General features: G+C 34.2%; 1 protein-coding gene across 1 annotated transcript in view; it reads left to right on the forward strand.

The window, feature by feature from the left end:
- Window positions 1-13,625, forward strand: part of LOC149549494 (exocyst complex component EXO70B1-like) — a 40,899-nt gene extending 27,274 nt beyond the window's left edge. Inside the window, exon 2 of the transcript XR_016354099.1 lies at window positions 12,865-13,625. The gene's annotated coding sequence lies outside the window, so the exon portion shown is untranslated. The remainder of the gene's footprint in view (window positions 1-12,864) is intronic.
- The last annotated feature ends 2,512 nt before the right edge of the window (window positions 13,626-16,137 follow it).

Genomic DNA, 16,137 nt, shown 5'->3' on the forward strand with positions numbered 1-16,137 from the left:
AGCTGCATTCACAATGTTCAACAATTTATTACAGGTTTAAATCACAAAAATATCATGAAAATGCTTCTGAGAGATGTGTTTACTATCCACCAACCTGCTCCACTATTTAATTAGGTTATGTTTGTTGATTTTTAGCATAGAATTGAGTGCTAGCTGTTGGCACATGGTTCACCATCAAAGATTTGGCAGATCTCATTTGGCTTATAAGGAAAGTTGCAAGAAAGCAACCTTGAATGGTCACGTAACTATATTTCTAATAGATGTTAAGCACATTCAGATAGAGACACATTCTATGCTATACTTTCAACATTTAATTTTAAGGACATTAACATGGAATAGTTAGGAGATGTGCTCTTTTTTCTCACTATTCAACATTACTATCATTTGTATTAGACTTGTAGTAATGCTTCCCATGAATATAAATTCAAAGGCAATTTAGAGAGAACTAGTAGACAATACCATAAACACTAAGGCTTCTATCTGATTTTTTAACATATCTAAATCTTATAAGAGTACTTGCCAAAGGATATCAACCTGAAGAGATGTTTTTTCTCAGAATTCTTGTGATCCTTAGTCTTGACTATTCAAAAGAATTTAACATGTCAATTGTCAGCAATAATGTCAAGATTAGGTTGGGAAAGTTTTCACTTTCAAATGCTAACAACATGTGATATCTAGGAGCTCTAATTTGATACTAGCCATCAAGCTATATTGACAAGCATAGGGTAGTGACAATTGGATAATAAAGTGGGAATCAGAAGTATATACCATAGTTACACATTCTGGGGGACGGGGAGATGTTGGGATGGGGGGACAAGTTTCCGAGTGAGGAGGAAAAAGGGCCCCAATTTGGGTATGGTGGGGGGACGATGATGGAGGACAAGGGTGCATATACTATATGCTAGTTATGAAAATATGTATAACATCGACAATATAAGACATAAAGATGTAAAATAAAAAATACTAATTTTCTAAAATTTAAATACTTGAACATTGCATTGTGATTGAACATTGAACTAGAAATATTAGAATTTTAAATACTTGAATTAGCAAAGCCGAATAATAATAGTTGTAGATATCAAATTTTCAAAAGTATATCTCATCAATCATCATAAAGATGATTACATTGAGCAAGTGCAACATAATGTCAACTCAATATGATATTCAATGTTTGATGTTTAATGTTCATATACCAAAATCAAAATGCCAAGTGCCAATGCCTAAAATGTATTGAAAGAGGCCTCTAATCATCCCTTGGGAGGTCAACAAGATTGTCATCTCGGAACTATCGGACTCTCCAAGATTAAGAGCCACAAAAGGAACAACAATGAGCTCTGCATTTATAGTATCCTTATCGTCATCATTCTGTGATGGCTCCTTTGGCTCTACATCCCATCGTGCTACGGGGCTCTCCTTGTGCACACATGTCTTGCGATCATTCATACACAAGACACTATGCACAACCACATTCCACTATGCACAACCACTAGCTTCTTTGCTCTTTGAGAGGTAAGCATGTTCCTCTTAATAGAGTGGACAAAGCTATATTTAGACTAGTTCCTCTCAGAAGCTGAAGAACTAAATACCTGGCATAGCAATCAGATGACTAGTGTGAGAAAAGTTGAAAAGTAAAACTCTTAAGTTCCCTTAAAGTTTAAAAATAAAAACTTAAAACATTTCTCGAATACATATTATTGTTAATTAAGTTCTGAATTTGAGGAATTAGATACCTGAGACAACAAACAACTAGCTAGTGTGGTAGTTGTTGATCAAATACATATTATTATTAATTAAGTTTCAAATTTGAGGAACTAGATACCTGAGACAACAAACGAATAGCTTGGCAAGTCCACCACAAAATCTGATCCACATGTGCCATAGTTTTTAGGTTTGCCTTTCTGGCAGCCCTCTAGCCCCTCAAAGTAGAAAATTTGGTCCACTCAAGGCGAACATTCCCAACAGTCTTAGACTCAAACATCCTATCAATGCACTTAAAGAACCCTTCGCCTAGAAAATAAAAAATTTAAAAATTCAAATTATTGGCAAATATGATATAGAAGATGCTAGTTATGCAAAGGTTCAAGTATCAACATGCATAATAATATAAAACATAGAGATGACTAAAATAAGTAACATGATGTGAATCACCTCTCCATCTTGAATCAGTGTAATCCTATTGGGCTTAGGCATGTACCACTTTGGATTTAATGCATAAGCAACCATATGTAGGGGATTGTTTAGGCTGTCCCATCTACGTTAAATGATAGGCTGGATGTGCTCATGGTAGAATACTAAATTGGGATCCCAATCTTGTACAATTGTCCTCATTCGGCCAAGCATAGAATCAAAGCACTCATACACCTCTTCAAGGCTAGGCACATCCCCATCCCCATATCCGATGACCTGAAAAATTGGAGTGATGATAGAGACTGTGTATTTTGCATCACTCCAAAATACATCACTCTTCACTATCTCCTTCACCCTCCTCCCCTACTCTGTCCTAGACCCATCTCACCTATTCCACTCATTCCTTATAACCATGAGTTGTAGTGTTTCCTGCAACTCAATCATTCTCTTCAAAAGAATGAAGTAGGATGCATTTCTGGCTTCAATTGGCTTTAAAAAATCCTTTGCGAAGCCCTTAAAGAGTGCATGTGAAGTGTGGTGGTTGCAGATATACATCTGCACATCTCTAGCATAGTTAACCGCTCTCTTAATCCATTCAATCTTCCCCATGTCCTTGAGTGTATTGCCCATGGCATGCACACAACATGGAGTCCACCAAATATGTCTATATGCTGCCTCAATAAGCCTCCTTGCCGCTCTATACACAAGTGTTGCATCAATCATCACCTGGGCCACATTTTGTGGCCCAATCTTCTCTATAGCTATTTGAAGGATGTCAAACTGAAAATCAACATCCTTTTGACGCCTTGTAAGATCAACCGCCCTGAGAAAGAATGGGCCATCTAAGCATGTAAGTTTGATATTGATGAGTGGATGGTTCCTAATGTTCGTCCTCCCATCCATCATAATGTTGCATCTTGAGTCCTCTCAAACTGCCCTCATGGTCTCCATCATTTGACCAATCTTGGCATACTCATTATCCAAGATTGTGGTCCTTTGTGCTCACTTGGTGGCACAAATGAGGATCCTCTCCCCTTTGCAATCTTTTGCAGTATTTCCTTATAATAATAAGATAAAGAGATCAGGCTATATGTGTTAAAGATTCTTAAGGAGATTGAGCTATATGTAGAGTTATTAGCATGCTTTTTTATTTATTTTTGTGATAATATCCTCCTTGTTTACTGTTGCCTTATATTGAAAAATAGGAAGAAGGGAGACGTTTTTATATTCTTCATCATACACTTAATTGAGTATTTTTTTCTCTATGTTAATTAAACCAAGTGTCTGGAGGTCAAGGGATCGAAACTTATCCCGGTTCTAGGTTTCATACGTGATTGTACCTAAGATGATTTATTATGTGTTTATATTCTCTATTGCTTTTGCCTTGTTCTGTAGTTTCATAGTATCTATGTTCGATCTTCTTTTCATTGGTTCTAGTTTACGATATTATTTCTATATGGCATCCTCTCTTCATGCATCTCAGTGGCAACACGACTTGTTCTCTTTCACCATTCATCCTACCCTTGTTGTATCATGCGATGACATGGCACTTATATTTAACTGGGCACCATGCGTGCGTAAAGGTTTGCCGACTATTTTGTTTTTACTCAAGTCATTTATGGAGATTGTTGTTTCACCATGCAAAGATGTCAGATATGGTTTGTATTGCCACATAAGACTATTATGTCTACATGTTCCATTCTTGTGGGGTATCTTTATTTTGATTGTATGATCTCCATTCACTGGTTTAGTGTTCCATACTCTTCCATGGATTATAGTATAACGTGTTAGTTCTTCATTGTTATGAAAAACAAAGAGAAAAATAAGTTGCGTGGTTGAATGTGATTGGGCTCTCCTTTTACGGGACAATATTCTCTGATATTTAATGGAGCTAGTCTTCAGACAGTGTCGTAACCCTATGCAAATCGAAAGCTAGGGATTTCCTCGGGGGTGGTCTCTGGGTGTATCTAGTTACTCCATTCTTGTTTGGTTTCTTGTCTTACTTCTGTTGTGATATGTCAACTTTGTTCATCTATCACGCTTCGGTCAACTCATCTATATGTCTCCTTTTCTGTGGTTGTGTTTTTCCATCCATAGTGGGCATTGTGGATGTTGAAGTTGACTTGGTACCACTCCTTTGTGTTTCCCTTGTCATGGATCATCTCCTAGTGAAATCTTATTTCTTAAGGAGTTTGTCATTTTCATGTGCTGATATTCATCTTTATGTGACACGTTGGCTATTCTTGTCGTCGTCAGTTCATTTCGGAGTTTTTTTGGCCATTTTGTATTCTAATCATATTGGCATCGTATGTAATAAAGTTTTTAATTTTTCTACTTTGTTGGTGCAAAAAGTGTGTGATTGTTGGCATGAGACAAGAATTGGAACAACAAAAAGGAGCTCTCCATGTATGAACGGCTTCGTCTCAATAAAGTGTAATTATCGGTGTATGAGAGTTATTGAATGTTCTGATTATTTTGCAGAGAAATCTTAGTTCTTCTTTGTTATCAATATTTGATCAGATAAGTTTTATTGTGCTCTGTGTTTATTAATCTTTTTTGTGCATACTAGGATTAGACTACAAAGAAATAAGTGCTTCATGAGTATAGATCTTGAAATTTTATTTTATTGGGAATAGTGTAGATTTCTAAATTTGATTTGATGAGCTATTACTAATCTCTCTTGGTTGCAAGTCGTATTAAGAAGCAATAACATAATTATTAAACATGAAAACATTGTTTGTAGTCATGGGACTGAAATTATACATATTTAGAGGGAGATAATCAGCTTTAGAGTTAAGTTACATCAACTATCTTATTGTGGTAATCAAAGCTGTCCTTCCGGAGAGGGAGTCTTGGTAGAGAGAAAATCTTAGCCATTCTTACATGTTAATGCATTCTTCTCTGGAAGAAGCCCGAGGTGAAAGCCCTTGTTTCACCCTCTAAAAGTAGGCATGGTGGAAACACATTCTTCTCTGGTAAAGTCTCAGGTGAAAGCCCTTGTTTCACTCTCTAAGAGTACGTATGGTGGACCACCCTTTGTGAGTAGTCATCATGGAAATGCATTCTTCTTTGGGAGAAGTTTAAGGTGAAAGCCCCCGTTCCACCCTTTGCAAGTAGGCATGGTGGAAGTCACATGTGTGACTCCATACCTTTAATTTTATGTGCTAATGAAATAATGACGATGAATTATGTTATGTTGAGTTAACATGTGTTTATGAGAATCTATGTGATATTGACGTCTTTGGTTGCAACTATGTGACTGCCATTCTGAAGATCTCTCTCTTGCTAAGAGGGAGTGTTAAAGATTGTAGCTGCAATAGAGATCTTTATCTCTGTTTTTATGAATTAGAAATATGACTGTTATGGTCATCTTCAGCTGAAGAAGATATTTATAATACTATTTGAGATAATATTATATGTAGAGACATATATCATGCCAAGAGGCATGCGTTTGGAAATATGAAGAGACCTATTTTTGGAAATTGAAGATACCTTCAGTTGTGATGTAAAGAGTCTCTGAATTCTATATATTTGTGTGATTACTTTGTGTGTATATGAATCACATCAAGTGAAAAGTATTGTACTTGAACTTTTTTTATTATCAATAAAAGTGATATTTTTGTGGTGTGGCTGTGTTTTTCCTTTCAATTGGAAGGGTTTTCCAAGGATAATTTGTTGTGTCTTTTGCACTTGTTTTTGTTCTTTCTTATTGTTGTTTATCTTTATTTTTGGGCAAAACTTAAACAATATGAAGTGGTATGCCATAGGAAAAAATAAATCTACCAATTGATTCCTCTATCTACTCTTTCATGCATACATTAAATAAATCTTCTATGGGGTTACTTTCAGTTGTCAGCTTTCGTTCCCCCTTGCTTGGTTGTACTTCAGCCATAGCACTAAAAGTGGAAGAAGGTCCTGAGGCTGCCCTTGTAAATGATGATGCTCTCAACTGCGATCTAGGAGAAATAAACATGTAGCTGCCTCTGTAATTACTGCTCATGTGACTGTTGAATAGACTGAATCTATTGCCTCCCAGATAAGGTAGTAGACATTTCAATCCCCAAGTCATTTGGAATGCCCCAAAGCTTGTTGAATTCAATTCTATAATGCAAATTTTTACTGCAGCTCAAAAAAACACATGCTCCCACACCCTTTTTTGTCCAAAAGAGGAAATCGGCATTCACTCTAATGATGCTACCAAACCATTCTGTACCACATATGTTGCATTTCCACTTCCTTGTGTCACCACTTGCTTCTGTTGGAGCATCTGTCCTCGTTGCAAATTATCTAAGAGGTGATTTAGGATCATATCTACCCCTAGCCCACTTTGTCATAAGTATGGAGGGGCAATCAGTAGATGGTTGACCAAGTTGCCAATGATCTATAGATTGAGATTCAGTTTTCTCATCCCCCTCATTGTTCACATCATCATGCTTAGCCTTAGGTTCATATTCTTGGCTACTATGAGAATGAGTTTCCAATTTCATCTCATTATCACTGCCACTTGTTTCATGATTATAGGAGCTCATTTTACATATGAATTTCAAAAAAAACATGTAGGAGCTCATTTTACAATTGCATTAAAAAAAAAACAATAAATACATGGTTTCAGCCTATGCCCTTCTTTTAAATAACAAATTTTAAGTCAAAATTTAAGCAACAAGAATTTATAATTGAAACAACAAGAATCTACTTCAATCTAGAAATGAAATTCAAATAACTATAACAAAAAGATATATAAAACTAAAAGCAATGAAAAATTAGTGAGAAACCCTACCTTTTGCTTGAAAAATCTCTTCAACAAGGTGAAGAATCTTCTTCCTCTACTTCTTGCTCCTTATCACTCCTCTATGCGTTGCGATTACTCTTTTCACTCTTACAAGCATCCTTTTCTCAACTCTTCACTCTTCTTCTTGCTATTGTTGCAAACAATAACAAACCCAAAATGAATGCAACTGAAGCCACATAGTGAATGCAAGCAATATAACACAATTAATGGGTCCCACATGTCCTAGGGTCAAAAAACAACCACTAGGATTTAAGTCAATTTTTATTTTTAAATTGCTTTTCCTTTTTGGTTGAGATGAGCACATTCAATCATCCCTTTTAGGGGTTTAGGGATGTGTCCCTCTCCCCTTGTCCCCTTAGGAGATGCTAGGAGCATCTCCTTGTCTCCCTAGTGATGTTGGCCACTTGGTGGTGCCGCTAGAGATGACAAAACGACGTCCCTTTGCCCCTAGCGTGTCCCCATCTCCAAGATGTGCTTTTTTAGGGGGACATGCATTCCTGGGCTACTCAGGTATATACTTAATAGTATATATGCATTGTGGAGCTAGAAGCAAAATGGTTCCTATTAGAGGGAGCAATAATTTATATCAAATGAATGATTGTTTTGGTTAATTTCAATTTTCTATATATTTTGTAGACTTAATGTTTTGTGTTAGAGATGTGTAGCCTCACTCAGATAAATATAAAAATACGTTGCATCTATATATATGTTATATAATACCATAAATTGTAACTAATTTCTCTCAACTTAATAATATATTATCAGCAACTGTTGCATATTATATTAAGGATGATCGACTGCTGTATATTATATTAATTAAGGATGGACGGGCTTGTCTTTTGTTAAGGGAGATACACCTGTGAATGGACGTGTCTCCCATGTAGGAGGCACGTCATTCACAAGGTGTGTCTCTTCATTGCCCTTCCCACTCCTATTTATAAGGAATCAGCGACACACTTAAACCACCATCGAACACATCAATGTATCAGTCTTCAGCGTGGGATAAGCATTGCTGCTTCCTCAATTATGTTATCAACTATAAATATATGCTGGTTGAAATTAATATAAAAGGATACTCTGAAACATCAGAGTTATTAGATACAGTTTCACACTCTCTCATCTGGCACAATTTTGATCTCTGAAATTTAACATTTGACCTATAAAAATTAACATGGTATCAGAGAAGATAATCATTCCTGAGACCTGTGTAGCGTTGCTTGAGACATTATGGAATAGAGAGAATAGGATAGAGGCTAAGGTGTATCTGCTAATTCCTTAAAGACTATAAGTGAAGGAAAGTCATGACATATATTTGGAGAAGAGAATCAAATGCAACTGATATTATTAAGATTGAGGACATATATATCCAATTCGGCTCTCCTCTATGATGGGAATTATAGAGTTTGATAGCTACCACCTTCGTTATCGAGTTTAAACTGGATTGGAATATTGGATAGATCACAAGACCCCTAGCTTTATCGCTACCCTCTCTTGTAGTGATCAGTTTTGTGAGCTATGGAAGTACACCTGGTTTTGAATGAAGAAAGTTCTCTCGACGTCTAATTGCTATATGTTGACCAGATGTCCTCATGGTATGGATTCCACAAATTAAGCTTGCTAGTCGTGGCCTTGGTGAAATCTGCACATTAAATAGATAAATGGAATTTGAAGAGAGTGTTATATACATTGAATTTCTACATCAATTCTCTTCATTCAACACTCATTCCGAGAAAGCATAGTTGTAGTGTAAAGAACTGCAACTCGCAATGATGGTGGCTCAAAGATGGACATCCATGACTTCTCTCTCTCTCACCCAATCTCCAATTCAGGGGGGCTTTGAATTTGAAAGAGTTTTGTTGGGAAGTGTTTGACATTGAAATGCCAACAAGTTCATCATAGTTGAACAATGAGTTTAAAATAAACATTGCCACCATCATTTCAAACACGTGGGTAGAAACATCAACATATCATTGAACTGATGGCTTCATAAAACTTGTCTAACACCGTTAATGACAAAGTATACAGGATCATGAATATAAAACCTACTTAGAAAATTGAGGAGGCGTTGAAATGCCAACAAGTTCATCATAGTTGAACAATGAGTTTAAAATAAACATTGCCACCATCATTTCAAACACGTGGGTAGAAACATCAACATATCATTGAACTGATGGCTTCATAAAACTTGTCTAACACCGTTAATGACAAAGTATACAGGATCATGAATATAAAACCTACTTAGAAAATTGAGGAGGCGTTGGAGAATATTGCAGATAACAGAACTGAGATATGAAATACAAATGGTTACAGATTAGAGACAAATTGAGTTTTTCACATAGAGAAAGACACCCACATTCAAATTTTGTTGGTCACAGAATTACAGGAGCATATGGTCTTGAAGGTCCTGCCAATATATGAAATGTTTGAGTTTTTCACATAGAGAAAGACATCCACATTCAAAATTTGTTGGTCACAGAATTATAGGAGCATATGGTCTTGAAGGTCCTGCCAATATATGAAATGTGAAGATCCATTGCAGCATTACACAGTAGAATGGAGGCAAGAACAAACAAAGGAATGAGATCTATAAAACAAGAGGTAAGTATTTTCTGATTATTATTTCTTGAGAACTACATTTATTTATAATTTTGTAGTTAATCTTTTATTTGTATTTCTATGCATAGTATAAGAGCTATTTACCTTTATCTTTTCCTTTCTCTCCAAGATGTTCTTGCACGAAAAGGAAGATTAATCTCAGATTCAGAGGGAGTTTGACACTTCATCAGAAGCAACATTGGATGAGGAGATCAAAAGATTGATATTCAGAGGGAGTCTGAAAATCCATGTGTGTGAGTGACAACATCCAAATGATTATCACTTGTAGTTGTAGAAGTTATTGAAAGGTCACTATCTTCTATTATGATGGATATCTTACATGATATCTAAGCAGATCATGATAGATTATATCTTGCATGGTGGATTAAGTTCCTTAAACAAACTAGGAATTTTCCTATAGTAGTATACATTGGCACATACCTTATGAACATATTGAGTACTTGGTGAATGTTATGCAACTTGATGTTCAGGAGGCCGTTACTCAAAGTACTTGGTGAATATCATGCAATTTAATGTTTAGGAGGCCATTACTCATTGTACTTGGTGAATATCTTGCAAATTTGACGTTTAGGAGGCCATTATCAAAAATTACTTGGTGAATGTCATGTGACTTGACATTTAGGAGGCCATTACTCTTGATATCATGAGATGATGTCTAAATGGTGGATATCTTTTGATCAAAGACATTGTTAAATTTGCCATTCCTGATATCACATTGAAGTAATATCGAGTCCTATGTTTATCCTCCCTAGCTGAGAGGGAGTGTTAGAGATGTGTAGCCTCAGTTGGATAAATATATAATTATTTCTTTGTTATATATATAGAATACCATAAATTGTAACTTATTTCTATCAACTTAATAATATATTATCACTGACTGCTGCCTGTTATATTAAGGAAGGATGATCAACTGCTGCATATTATATTAATTAGGGATGGATGGGCTTGTCTTTTGTTAAGGGAGACACACTCGTAAATGGATGTGTTTTCCATGTCTCCTCATTGCCCTTCCCACTGCTATTTGTGAGGAGTTGATGACAGTCTTTAGCCACCATCGAACACATTTATATATCAGTTTTCAGTGTGGGATAAGCATTGCTGCTTCCTCGGTTATCAACTATACATATATACTGGTTCAAATTAATATAAAAGGATACTTTGAAACAATTAAAGTTATTAATACAATTTGGGGTACAAATCTGATCTTTGAAATTTAACATCTGAGCTATAAAACTTAACACTTTGTTAATTAGTGAAACTCATTGCTTAAATACATTCCATACAATTGTTAAGGAACTACATTCCAGTTAGGCTTATCATACACATGAACTGTTAAAGTACGAGAAGAAAAAGAATTAATGAATGCATTAACATATAGTGTAGCATTCTATGCATGGTAAATAGGTGTGAAGGAAACTAATACATGCCTTGAGGGAAGTCATGTCCTAGTCTTGTGGGCTTATCTTAATCCCTCCTGAAGCAAGCCTCATATATTTTCTCTCTAGCGATCCAGATAGATTTCAGCAGTTACTGTCTCATTGAAAGGGAATGTTCCTCGGGCTTTGGTTTTTCATTCAAATTAGTTTCTATGATCTCTTAAATTCGTAAAGTTCATCAATGTTTTGAACTCCACCATCCTCTATAAGGAAAATCATGTAAAATTTACTTGAATAATAATAGCAAAAATTATGACTCGAATAGTCACTCTCTTCTTTTGTACTTAACAAGTCTTTATGGAAAAAAAAATTATACCCCTTCAAATGTTTTGCAATTCTGCTAAAATAGTAATCAATTAGACCATTTCAATATCATTTATGGGCTTTTGAGATGTAACTTCTATTTCAAAAGCATTTTCTTTTACTCTATCTCGAACTATTTGATTCAAAACCTGTTATGGTGAACTTCGCAATTGCTTCCTTTGTCATATAATCTCCCTTTCACACTTTTCAAATAATTCTCTTTCACATGGTTCCAGAAATTGCGAATACTGTTAAATCACAAATATAAGCTAGTTGATTGTGGTTTTGTAATTTAGGATATCTGCTCAGAAAAGGAAAACAATCTTTTTAATGATTTTCTTGAGCTGGAGATTTTGAGATTTTGGAGACAAACTTGGATAGTCATTGACGTTGAATTACTTAGGAGGGGCTCTAAACTAGGATCTTTATCATCAGGACTTCCAGCTCTCTAGCATCACTCTATTTGTAGTAACATTTGACAAAAGTCATTGGTTACATTTGAATTTTTCGCAATTTTGAACTTAATTTATAGGTTCACTTTGTACAAACTATATCATAAGTGAAATTTTGTCACTGTAAACATCTAGCTATTATCTATGCACTGTGAAATATGCTTTGTGCAATGCAATTTAATCAAGGATATGAATATAAAAAGAAAATCCTATTTTGTATGGATCATGAAGTAATGTCTATTTTATTTGCTCTCTATGTCTCTATGCTATGGAGATGCCCTTAAATTTTAAAAAAATAGTTTTTAAAAATAAAACATGTTTTGTTAAATCTGAATTTCTGCTGATTTTTTTTCATATTTTTTCAAAAAATCATATACTTTTGGTTGCCAGTTTTCAGTCAAATAATTTTTGCTGCTATATTTTGTACCTTGTATTGATTTCTAATGTTTTTATGGAGGCATCTTCCTAAACAACTCACCGAGTTGTAATATTGAAGAAATCCAAACAATTCCCTTTGAGCAATGGATCTGCTGCTATAGTTTGCACTTGTTTGAAGAATTTTCTTCAGGATTTTGTTCTTTCTGATTTCTAAAATAAAATAAGATGGATCATATTCAAAATGGACTGAGTGAACAAAGAGGATACTCTACATAATAGCATTAAGTGCAGTCTGAGATTGTTTGCTTAACATTAAATATCCTTTAACTCTTGGGATTACCTCCATATAGCCTAAAGTTGGTTGATCACCATGCTAGAAAGTGCCTCTTGTATCTTCACAAGTTGTCTGAGGACAATTGTGTTGGAGATGAATTGGGTCCTAATGTATTCTATTCCATTTGAACCTTGGTTATGTTGGGAAGCTTCCAGTTAGTTCAAAATTTTATCATGGAACCTAGGTTATGCTGGGAAGCTTCCAGTTAGTTCAAATTTTTATCATTGGTATTTTAATATCTTTTAAATACTTTGAGCTGCAACATGTATTAGATGCAAATGCTAGATTTGTTTTGTAAGAGTTGTGAATGCAGTTTTTTTGTATTTATTGGAAAGACTTAATTCTATCTTTATCTGCCTCATCTGCCTCATTTTTCCTTTTATCTCAAGGGTTAATCCTAATTTTAATTCATCTTCTTCAATTTGGTAGATGATATACTCTCATCCTTTTTTCAACAATTGCAAATGGGCAAAAAATTGAAGGCTATTGATAACGAACTTCCTCTATCATGATTAGTTGGACATGGAAGCAGATGGGACACATCTTGAGCAACATCTAGCCATGGCCATGGATAACCACCTTTGCATTGCTAGATGGTCATTACTTTGCTTTATAGGAGTCTCTGAATTATAATATAATGCTTGGGTATTTGGAGGGATTTCGATAGCATTGGCTATGGAAGAATTTTCTATAAATTTGCTTGAAATTTCTAACGAGATGAAAAGACATAGAGCCCTTGTTGTTTGAGGAAATCATCAAATTAAAAAAACAGAGTCCTTGTTGTTTGAGGAAATCATCAAATTAACAATTTTGTGGCTGGTGAGGAACATTTGGGTCTCTTAGGCCTAACATACAACAAGTCAATGGACAGCAGTGAAACAGCAGCAATATAACATGATACTGTTAAAATGTGTTGGATAATGTCTGCAGAAGACTGCAAGCCTGCGACATTTTGAAAAATTTGTCTATCTGCACGTCTCACACAATACCTGATTGCACCAAACCCTGAGAAATGCACCTTTTATCTCTTTTGAAACTGACAATTATAACCGACCATGATACTATCAAGAATTTTTAAGTCTCAAGACTTTTTTGAACTGTGAAATCATAAATACTGCTATTAGTGTTAACTGTCATAAAACTTATATTGTTAGCTGTGAATCGGAATCATGATATGTTTATTGCCGTTATACTACTATTGTTGCCACTGCTCTCACAGTTAATTAAACTACTGTTATATTGATGTCATGATATATTTATTGCTGCTATTAAATTGCTGTTATGATATATTTAACAGTCTTTTCAATTTTATGAGTTATTTTTCTCTTAAACATTACAAAAATTTACTTTTCTCTCAGGGGCATCTGGTCATCCCCAAGATTGTTGAGGGACGTCTGAGAGGTCCTCAGCCTTCTCGGGGAAACTTAAATGTTCCCACGGTGTTTCCTATTTCTGCAACACATTTCAGAAACATTTTGAAGATTTTTAGGGACTTCCCTGCTGTTCTGCCATACTTGTAATCAAGTCACAGGTTATGCTGAACTTCATCCATGAAGTTCAAATTTTGGGCTTACCCTTTACGAACTTCATCTGAATTTTATGATATTTAATATATAATTGTTATTTATAATAATATAATTTTATTTTAAAATAATATTGAGTTATTTAATTAAATTATTTAGCAATGTCAAATTATTCTGACAATCTTGTAGATATAATACTTATATTTAAAAATAAATAAATTTATATAAGTTAAATTCAATGTCTTTTTTTTTTGAATTTTTACCCTTAACAAATTTTATCTGAAATTTATGATTGATAAACTGGAATTTGAATTCGGACCTTGTGACTTAGCTTGTAATGCCATTGGAGACAGGGACGTGTCCCAATGGAACACAGGTTTTATCCAATCAATTTTTCTGAACACAGGTTTTGTGGCATGGTGACTTGATTAAAGGAGGTCACTTCATATTCTTTATTTTCATATTGATCAGAGATCATCCCAGTGGAATAGCGGACTTATTAGTCTGGGAGACCTACGTTCATTGTTATGCATATAAGAAATAGTGCCATAAGACATCGCAATCAACAGTCAGTGCAATCATACTAACATAATAAAGATAGAAATGGATGAAGCCGTGAGATGAATTGATCAAGACATTCCATTCCAATACCATGATTGAGCAATTAGAGTTGGTCTGTTAATATATGCCTCCGAGAATAAATCAACAATAATCATCAAGCAAAGCACTTATATATGTTCATAATCTCTCACAGCCTGTTGTTGATCGAATTCCACAAGGAAATCTGGACGAGTCATAGTATTGAACATCACAAAGGATTCATACGACAGGGACCACTTTCAGATCATTAGTATTTGTTTAGTATCATCACTTGCAGGTAATAAGGAGCCTTGTTATGTTGGAATACCACCAACTCAACAACCAAAACTTCTAATGCAAATCAAACAGAAAATACTGGCACTGAACAAAATTTGATTCTGTACAAATTACTACAAAGTAGTACTTAGCATTGTCTACAAATATGTGTGGAATTGGCTAAATCCTAAACTAAAACGTAAATCTTACAAAGTGGGACCTACAGTTTTTTTTCTTTTTTCTTTCAATACTCCTTTTCCCCCTTGGTAAGATTTACTACTCCTTTTCCCCCTTGATAAGATTTACGTTTTATTTTAGGATTTAGCCAAATGGAGGATCAGACAACTGCTACAAGTCTGCATTAGCAAGGAGAAATTATATGTAAAGAATTTACAAGGTGAAATCTCGTGCATATTATGTTGAGGTGCCTACAACATTTCATTCTAATCTATTCCTATCACAGATTGAAAACAACCAAAAGGAAAAATAGAAAATTTCAAGGATCATGCCTAATGAGACTATCTTATGCTCGGGACATTCTGAGACAAACAGAGAACCGATCCATAACAATCAGAAGTCGAGCTGCAAGTTTTAGATAATGGCTAGTGTTGTTAAAGAATGTTGCAAGAGATGTCTCTATTCTTATTAAGCTTGAGAGGGTGATATTTGAATTGGATATGATGTGACAGATCTAGTTAGCCGATAGGCTTTTAATGTCGGATTGCCCTTGTACTTTTTGACCCAAAAATTTGTCTTGCACCATGAAACTACTTTGAAAACCGCAAAACTACCTTTAGAAAACCTTAAAACCATTTTATGTGGTTGGAAACTCTATTCACGTTAAGTGTTTAACATTATATATTTCTAATTTTATTTGGAAAAACTCTTGTTATCTATTTTTTATTCAATAAAATATTTATTACTAATTGTCTTTTTTATTATTATATTTTAAATCTATTTTTTTAACTAATTAAAATAATCATTCTAAATTTTTCTTTTTTATTAATTAGAAAATACTAATATGATTGAGCAAATAAAATAGAAAAAATAGAAATGCAATAATAATATTTTCACATTTAATAAAATAAATTATAATAATATATTCAAAAATTTATATTCTAAATTTAAGGTTATTTCTATATTAAAAATTAAATAAATAATTTCTCACTATTTATATTTTCATAAAAAAGTCCTCCATCTAATTAATTAAAAATCTTTATATATTAAAATTAAAATTACTTTTATATCAAAAATAAAATATTCTCTTAATATTCTTATTTTCATAAAATAATTATGTATTGAATTAATTAAAAAATTTACGTAA

This window comes from Cupressus sempervirens, chromosome 7 (genome assembly GCF_028749045.1).
Source record: "Cupressus sempervirens isolate cs-2001-9-10 chromosome 7, ASM2874904v1, whole genome shotgun sequence".
Taxonomy (NCBI): Eukaryota; Viridiplantae; Streptophyta; class Pinopsida; order Cupressales; family Cupressaceae; genus Cupressus; species Cupressus sempervirens.